This window comes from Eulemur rufifrons, chromosome 29 (genome assembly GCF_041146395.1).
Source record: "Eulemur rufifrons isolate Redbay chromosome 29, OSU_ERuf_1, whole genome shotgun sequence".
Lineage (NCBI taxonomy): Eukaryota > Metazoa > Chordata > Mammalia > Primates > Lemuridae > Eulemur > Eulemur rufifrons.
In genome coordinates, this window is record NC_091011.1 from 7133302 (window position 1) to 7148286 (window position 14985).

The following is a 14985-nucleotide window of genomic DNA, read 5'->3' on the forward strand; positions in this document are numbered from 1 at the left end:
TCCTTGCTCATCTCCAGATAATGGTCTCAATAAACCTTCTTATCATGATTGTCACATCTCCACCCAAGAAAAAATTAATTAAATTTAAATTTCTCCATAGAGAAAGTTAAATACCATGAAGGGCCACAGACCATTGCAATATATGTTTTTTGCCCCACCCCCTAAGAACTAACTTTCATAACTGTCAAGAACAATGCTATAGCTGTTGAGAATGCATGTTCTCTAAGCAATATGACTTTTCTTTTTGGCCTCCTCAAATTTTTCTCTGCTGTTTTAAAATTTTTTTTAAAATTTTAATTGTAGTAAAAAAAATAACAAAATTTATAATCTTAACTATATTTAAGTGTACAGTTTAGTGTTCTTAATGGATTTTTTTGTGTCATCCTTGTGCAAAGGCCATGCTAATCTCTGTATCTTTCCAATTTTAGTATACATGCTGCCAAAGTGAGCACATTGCCTTTGGTTTTTGACAGTTTTGTTCTATGAAGTTCTTAGACTGTAGTTTAATGTCTGTCAGTAATTTTGGAAAAGTTTTGGCCCTAATTACTTGAAATATTTCTGTCCTTTCTCTCTTCTTCACCTATTGATTCCAATCATACTTATGTTGCTCTATTGGATACATTCCCATATCTCTTTAAGGCTCTGTTTTTAGGGTTTTTCTACTCTTCTTTCTCTTTACATTTCAGTTTGAGCCATTTCTATTTACGTTTCTTCAACTTGACTGATTCTTTCCTTGGGTTTACTGATGAGCTTGTCAAAGGTGTCCTTCTTTTCTATTACTTTCTGTTTGATTTCTGTAATTTCCAATACATTCTTTCTCATGGTTTGCATCTCTCCGGTGAAACTTCCTGTGTGATTTTGCATACTGTCTACTTTTTCCATTAGAGCAGAATTTACCAGCCTTGGCACTGTTCAGATTTTAGATTGGATGAAGTTTTCTTGTTAGGGATTGTTCTGCACACTGTGGGATGTTTAACAGCCTCTCTGGCCTCTACCTACTGGAGTTAACCTCCACCACCCTCCCTCCCAGCTGAGAACCACTGCAGCAGAGTCCTTTAGATCCTAATTGTTTTAGATTCCTGTCCCATTGTTGTACCATCTGTGTCATATCTGAACGTAGCTCTCATAATTGCTTTGTCTCTTCAGACTGTGTTCAGACTTGCCTTTTTGTGTGTATCACAGTTTTTCAGTGAAAAGCAGACACATTGTAAAAAATAGGAAACACTGAGGTAAATATTTTTATGCTTGAAGTTGAGCCCACCTTTCTTTCTGTTAGGCCTTAATGTAAGCAAATGTTAACGTTAATCTTGTCAGGAGTTAGGTTGGTTTTTAAGTTTGTTGTTGCACCAGAAACTTTAACTTCACATAGTGATGGCCTCCTCACTTAACTTTGTGTTTTCCTTTTTCACTGCTTCCTAGGGAAAGTCAGTCTCTTCCAGCACTCGCCTGCTTATTCCACTGCAGATTCTATTCAATGCTAGTTAGCATTAGTGGTAGCAGGGAGAGGGAATGGAGTTCTCCTGAATGTTCTAATTTAGCCTTAGTCTTAGGTAGGCATCCTGAAGCATAAGCTCCATTCTTGCTCAGTATTTAATGCTGGGCCTAACATAGATTTCTGCACCTTCCCCAGGAACAGAGCTTATTTTTTTTTCTTCTTTCTTCCCAGCAATATTGGATTTCTACTAGTTCCCTCAGGATATGTTTTTGATGCCCTATCCCCTGCAATGTTAATATTTTTATTCCTTAGAGGAAATTAGGAGACAGTTCTGGGTTGAGTTTTTCTGGTGCTCCCAATGTCTCTCCCCCAGCTGTGGTAGGATTCCATTGCTTGACAGCTTTGGAAGACTTTCTCTACTGATAATGGCCTTTTCTCTTGCGGAGGACAGGAGTCAGGGAGATATTTTGGTGGTGGCTACTCTTCCCCTATCACAGTCTGTCCCATGGGAGAGCTTTCTCAGGATTCTCTCCAATCTTTCCCTTGGGTCTTAGTGGGGTTCCTGGAGGAAGAGTCTCCAGGAATGTGCAAACTTCCCACGTATGAGACTTCCAGAGGCTGCAGACTCTAATTTCAACACACACTCAGCCTTTAGCTATTCATTGAAAAATTTTAACCAAGTGTTCTCTTTGGCTTACATAGTGTTTGGTGGCACCTACTCCAGTAAACAAATACGTAGGCCCTGTTTCTCTCTTCAACTGCATCTGCCTCACTAGATGTCAGGTTAGCTGTTTGCCTGAAGACGCCAGTTTTCTGAAGAAAAGTCACTAATTTGCATATTTTTCAAAGATTTTTCTTGTTTCTTGGATCATCATATTTGTAAAATTTGTGGTCATTACTTCTTCAAATGATTTTTTTTTGCTCCAATCTTCCTCTTCTTTTTTTCCTCATATTCTACTTATATTGTCTCATAATTCACACCAGTTCTGTTTATTCATTGCCCTCCTTTTTTCTTTCTCAGTGTTTCTATTTGGAGATTTTGCATTTTCCTGTCTTCAAGTTCACTGATCGTGAAATTTTTATTTTACATATTGCATCTTTTATTTCTAGAATTTGCATATTGCCTTTGTGTCTTCAATCTCTCCTATGTAAGTTTATGGTTTTCTTTAAATATTTGACCAAAACATTCATAGCTGTTTAATGTCATTTAATGGCTCTCCCTGCTAATCCTATCATGCCTGCCCCTTTTTTGTCCATTTCTGTTGAGTTGTAATTCTCCTGTTTATGCATCACATTTTCTTGCTTCTTTGTAAGTCTAATAATTTTCCATTGTACATTGAATATTGTACATTCTAACATTCTAATTCTTTAGCATTAATTTTTTTTCTTTCAGATTTTTAATGTATTGTAAATCAACTTGAGAATTCCAAGGCCTTAAAAAAAATAGCTGGTTCTGAGTAGCCTTCAGTCTAGGGCAGATTAACCTTAATCACATGGTATGGACTTTCTGGATTCTCTTCTGAATTATCAGAATGCTCAACAAGGTTTCTCCTATCTGCCTGCTTCGAGCTTGAACATCTTCTTGTACAGTCTTTGATTATTTTTCCATTCACAGCTTTCCAGTAGTTGTTCTTTCTCTGGTATTTTTTCTTAGCCTGACCTTGTGAATCCTGACTTGTACAGACATAGCTCAACACTAGCGGGGACCCTTATGCAGAATTCTGAAGTCTGTTGCAAATCTCGGTAACTCCAAATCCTAATTTGTCCCCTCATCTCGGAGACCTTGCTGTGTGTTCTTCAGTCTGTCTGTCCCTGTGCTGCCAGCTGGGAAGTGCCTCCAGGCAAAACTGAGATAATCTCAAAACTCACATTGTTTGTTTTCTTCTTTGAGGGATTACAATCCCGCACTGCCTACTATCTAATGTCCAAACACAGTTATTTTGTACACTGGCTCTAGTTTTTCAGTTGCTTATGGAGGGAATATGTGCCTGTTAAAATTTACTCAACCATAACCCTAAATAGAATGTTTGATTGCCTGAGGCACTGCATCTGTTTGCCTGATGCTCTGCGTGCTACTGGCCTGCATGCTTCTTAACAAGAAAACAAACTTATTAATTACAAAAGGGTTAATCTAGTCTTCAGATCACAATTTCCATAAATTCAAAACAGCTTATCTTTATCAGTTATATGTCTTCTGCTAACAGGTTTTCTTCAATTGCTTTGGCTCTATCATCTGTCTGCAAGGATTTCAGGAGGCACAGAGTGTTTCTGTTATGAAAATAGAGGAGGCAGTGACTCTTGTAATAACTTTCTATCTTCCTCTCCAGACCTATATTGACTTCCTGCACTGATCTTTGGAGCTCCCTGTTAATGCACAAAATTGTTCCAGAAACCTTCTTTTGTTTCTCAGACCCTCGTGTCATGTTATTAGAAGCCAGACAAGAGATCAAGTCATCTAATTAAGTGTGCAGAGCAGTGAGCACATAGGTAGCTTTTCTGAAATGATCTCAGAATGCTTAGAGTTGAGGGGTGAATATAAAAAGTGTGCTGAGAATTACATTTTTTTTAAAAAAAAGCAAGAATAAAATAGTCTGACAAGTGAAGAAAAGCTAGTACAGAGTAGTGCATGGCACATAGGTGATACTCAGAAACTCAGGTAGTATTTGTGTAATGATATAAGGAAAAAATTAATGAATCTTGTATAGAGCTAAATGTGGTTTAGATACTCAGCAAAGAAAACCCAAAAAAGCAAAGGTTTAGATAGACAAACAAGAGATGGTCTAATTCCAGAGATGTAGAGTCACTACTCATAGTAATAATATTACTAATATTAGGTGACACTTACGTAGTGCTTAAGCTATAAATAGTATACAGTTAAGTGCTTTAAAAATTTAAAAAAGTTACATGTTAAGTGTTTTACTAAGTGCGATATACATATATGCTCATTTGATCTTTTAATTCCTTTGGGGTGGTTGCTACTATAGTCATTCCCATATTACGAATAAAGTAACTATCCAAAGAAAGTTGAAGTTTCAGTAATTCACTTAAGGTCACTTGCAGCTAGTAAGAGGTGCAACCCAGGATTCAGTTGAGGTGAACTACACCAAAATCCATACTTGTAACCACTGTGCTCTATTGAATTCTATGCAGCTGGACTTTTCTCTGCTCCCAGACTGTTTTTGTGGGTGGCCAGAGCCCCTGTAAAGGCTTATGGAAAGGCTGGTCTGGACACTACGGTGCTTCCTCTCATACCTGGTTTACAGGTCTCTTATCTTCCTCCCTCCCCTACCCCCCAACCTGTGTCTGATCAGCTCTCTACACAGCGTCTCACGTCACTACACTGGATTTTGCTGTGGAACTGCATCGGCTCTTTTACACATGGGTTGTATTTTAAAAGGATCAATTCTGACAGAACCCTAGGAATAAACTGACAATTAAAAACTTAGTAAAAAAATGTATAAAATTCAGTCAAAAAATAAAACATAAAACTCAACAAAATGCAAAAAATGATTAGGGCATACCCAGTGTGCATATTCTCTTCCATAAGCAAACTAATAACATCAGTAAATTCCACATTTGAAGGAATACTAAATAATGATGGGAAACTTATTATCTAGTCACCCTTCAACAGCTGTCTCAGAAAAATTTTCCTCTGATTTGTAATATATATTAATAAAATTTCAATTAAGCACAACATAGTTATAACTGCAGTGGTAAAAATCTCCCTAAACAGATGTGAAACTATTGCACTAAGACACTTCTGTCATTCATCACATCCCCATTAAGAAAACCACTGGCGACCTTTCAATTCTCCTCCCTTTGTCGTGGGTCTTTGTCCTCATCTCCACCGTTTCTGATGCTTCTTTACCCTTTGGTCTCTTGGATTGTAATGTGGTTAAGCTTCATTAGAACTTCCAATCAAATTGAATAAAACATAAATGGTTAAAATACATTTTAAATTCTAATGTATGTCTTTCAAATATTATATTTATGATTATTGTGCTATTTTACATAATGTGCAATTGTATGTTCAGGGCAACGTGCAGTTAAAACAAATCTATAACTTGAATACACAAACAAGAAAAACAAATCACTCATAAGGCAAAACCAAACAAAAACAATGAAAAATTAGCCAAGGTTTAGTGGACAAATGTGATATTTAGGATAAATGTGAGCATTAAGATACTAGACTCATTTCTTTCTTATGAATGAGAAATACTTACACAGCAATATGAATTCATATGTTATTTTAGAGAACTTTGCTATAATAGGTCAAAAGGAAAGCTTGAATTTCTGCTCTAATATTGTTTCACTATTGTCATTTTTATTTCCCATTTACAAAAGTAATATATATTTATTGCAAAACATGGAAATACTTCACCATAAAATTGTTCACGATCCAGATAATCACTGTGAATATTTTTTTGTATATTTTCCTTATTTCTTTTCCTTCCTTATATATTTTTTTATTATTGAAAATTTCAAGCATACACTAAAAAAGGAGGAACAATATAGTGAATGTCCATGGTCCTATTATTCAACTTCAGCAGTTTGCAACCATGCTATTTTCTCCACTTATCTCCCCTAATCCCACTGGATTAATTTTAAAAAGTTTCATGTTGCTTCATGCATGAATGATTTACTATCTACTTCTAAGAGAAGTTTTTAATTTTTACTTAGTTTAGTATTATATTTGTGTAAAACATTTATTTACATTGACCAGAATATAACCGTGAAAGAATGCACATTCAGAAAAGTCACACAAATTCTCTCCACGGCCATTCATTTTCTTTCCTCTCCATGTGGGGAATCATTTTCATTAGCTTATAAATTATTCTTCGATTTTTTTTTAACATTGGCAGGTACATATCTTGTTCATACATTATTTTATATATTTGTCAACTTGCCTTTGGATATATACCCAGAAGTGGGATTCCTCAACTAAAATGTGATTGAGATGAAATATTGCCAGGTGATGCCAACTTTTCTTCTGCACGGTCACCATTTTTTAGGAGAGTTCTTCTTTTACTATAGTCTTAACCATGAGATTATATTGTCAAGCATCTAAATTTTAGCTAACTGGACATGAAAGAAATATTATATCAGTTTATTTTTTTCCTGAAAATTTATCAATGCTTAATATACATACAGAAAAAAATCACAAACCATAAGTTTTCAGCTCAATGATTTTTCATAAAGTAAGCGTAAATGTGTAATCAGCCCACAGTTTAAGAATTGAACATTGCTAGTACCTCAGAAGCCCCAGTGTGCAATATCTTTTAAGACCCTACTTCAATTTTTTTTGATGTATATCCAGAAGAGGGATTGCTGGATGATATGGTAGTTCTATTTTTTAATTATTTTAGGGAACCACCATAACGTTTTCCATAGTGGTTGCACCATTTTACAATCCCACAAACAGTGCACAAGGGTTCCAATTTTTCTATGTTCTCGCTGTCATTTGTTTCTGTTTTCTTTCTTTGAGAGTAGCCATCCTAACAGGTGTGAGGTGACATCACATAGTTTTTAAAGTTACAGTATTTAAGACAGTATGATACTAGCACAAAGAAAGACAAGTAGGTTAATGGTTCCTCAATAAAGAGTCCAGGAAAACATTTTTTAATATAGGAATATTAGCTTTTTGACAAAGGTAATATTGTAGTGTAATGGGAAAATAGTGTTCTCTTCAATTAACTGTGTTGGGTCAATTGAGTACCCACATGGAAAGGCAATGATCATGACCCCTGCCCTATGCCAAACACACAAAAATTATCAATTCCAAATGGATTGTAGATCTGAATGTGAAACTTTTAGAATACATAAAAGAATAAATATCTTCATAATACCAGTCTTGGCAAAGATTTCATAAGTAGAATATGAAAAGTACTAGCCATAAAAGAAAATTAATAATTTGTTTTATATTAAAATTAGAAACTTTTGTTCATCAAAAGAAAATATTAAATAATAAAGATAGAAGGCCCAGTATAAAAATATCTGCCAGTATGTATAAACGTAATAAAAATGGGCAAAAGTGTGGAGCAGACACTTGACAAATGCCTCTCAGTTCACCGTCATTAGTTATTAGGGAAATACAAATTATAACTGCAGTATGACACTATTAATATACACTCACCAAGACGGATACAATGAAAAAGAAGGTGAACAATATTAACCCCGGTGTGGATGTGGAGCAACTTGATCTCCGTAGACAACTGGTGGGCTTTATACTTTAGAGTTCTAAACTTACATATGCCTACGATGCTGAAATTCCAAGCCTAACTATAGAAGCAATAAAAATATATTTGGAAGACTGATTGTATAAAATTTCAAATACAAACATAGACAAGACTGTTCATAGAGGAAATGTATGAAATAGGCAAAAAAAGAAAACACAAATATTATCAACAAAGATATTAATTGTGATATATTTGCAAAATAACTATTGTACAGAAGTTATTGTTAATGTACAACTTTAACCTTCAACAAAGTGAAGACACCTCAGTAAAAAAATCATGTTGATGGAAAGAATCCAAAGACATTTACATAAAGTTCAAAAAGAGGTAAAGCATATATATGGTTGTAAGTCCCAATAGAGGCTATTTAGAGAGGAGGTTGTAACTGGGGCAGGGTGAGGGGGAAAGGCAGACTTCTGAAGTGCTAATATTCTATTTCTTGATCTTGGGAATGTTTACATGATTGTGTTCACTTTGCAAAAATTCATGCAGCCGTTCACTTCTTATCTGCATACTTTTCTGTCTCAGTGGTACATCAAAACAATATTATAAAAACCTGAAAAAAAAAAGAACTCAGGAAAAATTCTCAAGAGAATGGACCCCCCAGAAAGAGGTGTGCACAAGGGCAGTGCGACCAAACTGGTGTCATAGACAGGACAATAGAAGGAAAGTCCAGGCTACAGGTGGAAATGCCCACTAAAGTTGCCGTGTTCATAAAAGGTATATGTCATAGTTAACCTAGATCTCCACCATAAGGCCTCTCTTCACTTTACCACATGCACTTTCTCCTACCGTACAATGAAGTCTTAATTAATATTTTAGTTTTTAAGTGTTCTGTCAAATTCTGAAAGGATGATTCTAGGAGGAAAACTCTCCCTGACAGCTAAAATTTTGCCAACTTAAAAAAATGTATTTCAGTATTAAAAAAATGTCTACATATATTTTCCAATCTTTATTGCTATCAGGAAATTATTTATTTTTGATTTTCAGAAATGAAAATTCTGGATACTTTGATGGGGAATCAAAAAAGTGGGACTATGAAAAATAGAAATACAACAATGCATACTTTAAATTTTTAATTTATATACCTGAGGACACTAGTTAAAAATTTAAAATACATTTTATGAAGACTATTACTTTGGAATATATTGTTAAATTTGATTTATGTTAAACTTCATAGAATAATATTACTCAGGCTATACTTCACCTGATGAATTTAATTAGGTACAAATTTAGAAATTTTACATTATTCTATTTAAAATTACTAAAGGATAAAATTTATGAAAATCTTTTATAAAAGCAAATTTTCTTTTTTTTAATGAAAATAGATATTTTTAAGGAGTTGAAGAATCAGAAGGAAACATTTTTACAACTTACTCAGCATAAATAACGCTTTTAGTGAACCCAGGTGAATAGTAAGAATGGAGGTGAGCCTAAGTCATCAGTTCTCTGCAGCTGGGAAGAAGTGAAGCAATAGAAGAGGCAAAGCGAGGATAAAGTAGGCATTCCTAATAACTGCATGAGGGACAAAACGCTGCTTGCCAAGTTGCCTCCATTTGCAGATAATTCCAGTTTCTGACACGTGATAGGTGCTCAATAAAGCATTTGTTGAACGAGCTCAAGAGTGGACGGGTGAGTGAAGGAGTAGTTCACGGCAGTCCAGCACCATGTCAGGGTCACCACCTAGGAGTGGGCAGCACCTCCCACCCTCATCTTGACCCATTTCTCCTGTTCCTGCTGTTCTCCAATACCCTGGTGGTCAGTGGTTTTTACCAAATTAATAAACCTCAGTTTGGGCATTTTTAACATTTTCATCATTTTCTAGGATATCCTTTAGCACCTTTTTCAAGTCACACTGAGCCATTATCCGAGGTTGTGTGTTTTTCTTATATATCATTTCATCACTTCTGTCATGAACCACATTTTGTGTTTGTATTTTCTTATGCTCATATCTTATGATTTAAATTAAAGGTTTCAAGCATTTATAGCCGCATTACTCTTTCATTTCCAGGAGCCTGGTTTCACTTTCATAGCAGTGAGCTGCAAAATACAATAAAAATGCACATCAGAATCTGAGCAGAAGCTCCATATTAAAGTGAAGAAGCCATCAGAAAACAAGGCGTCAATCAGCCCTTATCGATTACTGCTCTGATGTTCCAGGTGATGCAGCGGAAGTGGTGTGGAGCTAATAATTCAGTGAGAGAGATAAGGTTTAAATGAAGGAAAGAATCACAAAATCGTGCAGTGTGTATACCGTATAGAGATCAATAGCATACGTGAGTGTTCTTGTTCTCACAGTCTAACGGGGAAGGCAGACACGTAAATCAATATATGTAGTACTGCCGGCAAAATTCTGCCATAGCAATAGAGGTAAAATGCTCTCTGGACATTGAGGAAAGAATGACTGACTCTTTGTTCAGTGGATCATTCATCCTCACTTTAGCAAACTTTAATTATCTTAATTACAGGGAAAGCTGTCCTGGGAAAGGTCACTTAGTGCTTCTGTGACCGTTCGCTCTCAAATGCAGACCTTGCGACTTTACAGCAAGATATTCTTCCTTCCTTGCTGAGACAGTGTGATCGGCCAGACCCACCTGGCACCTCACCACCCTTCCCTCGTGCAGTCCCAGTGGAGGCGGGTGGCTCATTCTGACCGGTGGATTTAGAGAGACTAAAGCAGTCCCGCTTGGCCCAGCTCCTCATTTTGCTGCAGCAAGTGCTCGTAGGGAAAGCTGCGTGTTTCTCCACGCCGTGGGGAGGAGGAAGTCCCACTGCGCCTAGGACCGCGTGGGCACGTCTGTTTAGTTCTGCAGTCCAGTCAGCTGGCCCATGCGTTTCCACATCAGCTGTGATACACCCTCCAAGTTAGACTTCCTTGGAATAAAGATCTTATTTTGTTTTCTATCTTGTACTTAACCCTGTTATTCAATTTTATAAAATGCTAGTAGGGGAAGAGCGGTGGTGTTCACTGGCTGCTTTCAACACCCAGCAAAGCCAGCCACAGGAAAGACGGGATTTGCGCAAGAAGCGCCTGGACAGTCCCAAGAGTGCGAGCTCCTGCCTCTCGCCCCGCAGCGCAGACGCGCGGCCAGAGAGCGTCCCGCACTGAGGGGACAGAAACTCGGGGAGAGAGAATGGCTTTCCTCTACTTCCCGAGGTGCTGTTCTAGTGAGCCCCACAGTCACGCTAATTATCTACCAGATACAGTCCTCGAGGACGGGGACCCGGGTATTTTCTGCGTGACAACATGTTAGTTTCCTCAGGCTGCCATAGCAAATGGCCACAAGCTGTGTGACTTGAGACAACAGGAATTTATTGTCTCACGGTTTTGAAGGCCAGAAGTCTGAAATCAAGGTGTTGGCAGGATTAGTTCCTCCTGGAGGCTCCAAGCGAGAATCTGTGACATGCCTCTTTCCCAGCCTCCGTGACAGCCCGCAGGGCTTGGTGACTCTCAGCTCCTGGTGGTTCTCCCATCTCTGCCTCCGTCTTCGCGTGGCCTTGTCCTCCCTCTCTCTGGGTGGCAGCTCTCCCTCTTCCTTCTCCCACAAGGATGTCAGCCACTGCGTTAAAGTCTAACTTAAATCCAGTATGATCTCCAGATTCTTAACTTAATTTCATTTGCAGAAACACTATTTTCAAATAAGATCACACTCACAGGTAGGGGAAGTTAGGACTTGGATATAACATGTGGGTTGCGGGGAAAAGAATTCGGCCCACGATAGATAGTTACCCCCATTATCAACTAATCACCCCACACACATCTTCCTGAAATTTATGGATCCGCCGGTTGTATGCTTGTTTTTCCTCCTAGAATCTTCTGAAATAGATTGTAACCGAGTGGGAAAAGTTTCTTATATGATAGAGTTCGAATTTGGAAATTTGAATTTAGTCTCACTTCAGATTTGTACATATGACAATATGTGTCAGCAAAAATATTGCTGGACTTAGTGTCAGCCATGTAGTTGAGGGGATTAATAATGTTTAGCACAAGATTAAATATGATAATGACTAATAAAGTATGCATTAATAACACAGTACCTGACACATGGTGGACACATTATATGTTATACGGATGCATCAGTATGCAAATGTGTGGCTCAATGAGTTACAAAGGAGTGAACGAATAAGACGGTGAGTGAAGGGGAGAAAACCAAACAGGTAACCTAGTTACAGGGCGTGGGGGTGATCCAGGAGGAGGTGGGGAGGGGCTGAGATGGGACTGAAGGGAATGCAGTCAGGTAGCTTCAATTTTCGAAATGTTTCAAACAGAAACTAAACCAGTCTCATGGGGAAAAGCACAGGGAATTGGACGGATGTGTCTTCAAGTGTAAGTCCGAAAGGTGTAGATGGGAAAAGGAACTGACTGTCAGTTACAGAAGCACCTTGAACAAGCAACCTGAGACGGCCCTTCCATCCATGGTTTTTTCTCCTTCGTTCCTTCTCTGATGCACAAACACCTTTCAAATTCCTGCCTGCACCGGCCATCAACACGCGCTAGTCTCTGTTCTCTGCGTGGCGACTCCTTTCCAATTATAGTTTCCTTCCTGTGCATGTCTTATTCCTCATGGGACTATTCCTGGCATTTTATAGGGAGAACGGCACTTTACCTCCAGATGAACCTTGTGTTCATTTTGTTCTATTCCAATTGTGCTCTGTCCTTCCCTCAATTTCGTAGTACAAAAATGAAAACATTTTGCAGCAACATCACCATTTCATGCTTTTTCTCCCTATATTCTCTTGTCTATTTGTATGTCTTCCTCTGCTTTACTGCCTTCAAAATTTTACATTTTTGTTAACTATTCTTGAATGTTCTCCCTCTCAATAATCTCCATCAACACTTTCTTATTCAAGAAAAAGATCCCTAATGAGTTAGGCTTACCACATTTAGCACATAAAGTATAGGGCATCCAGTTAAATTTGAATTTCAGATAAATAATGGGCAATTTTCTCTTCCTACAGTTTACTTATAATTGCTGTGGGTTTGGAATGAAAGTGGCAGTATGAGTGTACAGATCTGTGTCACCCAGCAATCTTAAGCCATGTTTGTTTGTTTGTTTTACATATCATTTATTGTTGTTATGTTTTGAATGGGGAACTCACATGAGATGTGACTTTCCAATGTAACAGTGAACAGAAGTCCCATCTAATTAAGATTTTGTTTAGTGTGGAGCTTCTAATCGTATAAGCAAAGCCCTGTGAGCTGCATGGCCCCCACGTCTCTTTCAGCGCCAGTTCCCCGCAGATGCAGGGCACCGACATGCCATTCCAGCACGACTTGCAGAGTGGCGTCCCTGGCTCTCTTCTGGACATGCTTCTAGCTCATCATCAGCTGTTTTCCTGTGTAGTGTTCACTCCATGAGCAACAATAAGTGATACTCAATGTCATTCCAAAGAGTGGGAAAAAGGGGCAGCTCTCCCTTTTGTGCTTGCAGAATGGAGGCGCACCAAACAAATTCAAGAAATGACAGCTCCTTAACAGGCTCTTTAACCAGGCAAGGTCTATCCTGGTTTTGAGATTCCTAATGCTTGTATAGTTTGGAGCCATTTTGAGTAAATATTAATAAACACAAAATTATGAACACAATACAGAGGAGGAAATGGACTTTCTTAAATGCATTAGAGAAACATGGCTCATTTATATTTCTTAGGGCCTCTCAATCAAGTATGTGGAAACTTTATGATTCATGAATTTTTCTTCTTATTATACTTCCTGGAGGGCCTTGGCTGTCTACCCCAGTGGAAAAGTCTTCAGTTCTGCCCCTTCCTATTAATTGTTACCATGCAGAGAACAACATGCTCATTTGATGATCTTGAAGCCTGCGTCTGTGCAAGAAGACGCATATCAACCTTCGTTCTGGGGTGTGATTTGTGCCTTCTACTGATCATGGAGCCCTCCTCTGGGACTTTTAGTTGTTTTGTTAATTATGTTGACTTTTTGGAATTATATAAGCTTCACCATGAATTGAAGCTCTTTGCCTAAAACTAATAATTTTTTTAAAAAGTAAAAAATGTCATAAAACATAATTTCTGCATTTTTCTTAGTATAATTAACAATTTATTTATTGATGCTTTATCCATCAAATACTTTCTGCCATTCACTCTCTGCTAGGCACTATGTTGCATATATTTATTAAGTACTATGTGTCCAAGTCTGTTGTGCTGCATAGGTGTCATTTCATGAAACTGTCACCATAACCCTGAAGGAGTTTATACTGTTATCTCCATTTTGCAGGAGAGGAAACTGAGGCACAGAGTCAAAATATTTGGCCAGGATAATATAGATAGTAAATGGCAAAGTTGGGTTTGGAACCCAAACAGTTTTTATCTAGATCCTGAACCTTAAGCCCAGGGCACACTCTGCCTGGCTGACACCCGTGCTGAGAAGATGCAACCACAGCAGAGCAAAGCACAGCACATTCTGGGGTAGTAAGATATCCCTTCTGTCTCCCACCTAGTGAGAGATTTTGAACTGAAAGTGAATCCTGCCAATCACCTTTGCTAGTTATACTGTGAAACATTTCCTGCTCATGTTGCATGTTCTAAGAAGTCTTCACGTTGCAGAACCAGACAGCAGGAGCTACCCTAGGGGACGTGTCCCCCCTGGGGCAAAGGGCCTGGGGGGCCATGCCCAGCTCCACATCGGTGGGATGGGGCTGATGTTTCTCCATCAGCAGGAGTCATCTGGCCACCAGCTGGGACGTGTGTTGCCTCACTGGGCCCAAGAAAATGCTTATTAGTGAGAATAACAATGGAGATACTGGATTTGCACATTGAACAAAGACTCTCATCCGAAAATACACCAGGCCTATTCATTGGAAACCACTGAATTCCAAATTAAAAAGACTGGATTAAAAATATAAGTTTGATACAAATACCTTTTGCATAGTGCCTCCTTGTCTAAGGCTGGCTGGTGAACAGAAAGAACTAGGAGCCTGAGAACATGCGAAAACATGCAAAAACGAATATGTGAAAACAAACCCCTTTCAGATCAAGGGAGGACGGTTCCTAGGGACCCAGTGATGCAGCTCAGTTCTCACATTGCTCAACTGGAAGCTCAGCTTTGTGTTCCTCTGGCACTTTGGTACAGTCCCCAAGATGTGCTTTCTCTGAGCTAGCACCTCCCAAAGGGGTTGGAAGAGACGGGTGAGGAACTAGCTACCAGTCAGTTTTCCTGTTCTCCCATTCCCCAGGTTTCCCTGAGTCCTAAACATATCCGGGGAGCCACAGAACCACTCCTGCAGCTATTCTGAGATCTGCCAGCAGCCAGCTGGAGAGAGCTCAGGCCCCAGAATTGCAGAAACCGGCGGTGAGGGCCGG

General features: G+C 38.4%; 1 non-coding gene across 1 annotated transcript; it reads right to left on the minus strand.

Annotated features, from left to right (window-relative positions):
- Positions 1-346: 346 nt before the first annotated feature.
- Positions 347-452, minus strand: LOC138377686 (U6 spliceosomal RNA). The gene has a single exon (XR_011231850.1). It is a non-coding gene; the product is annotated as a U6 spliceosomal RNA (small nuclear RNA).
- Between the last annotated feature and the right edge of the window lie 14533 nt (positions 453-14985).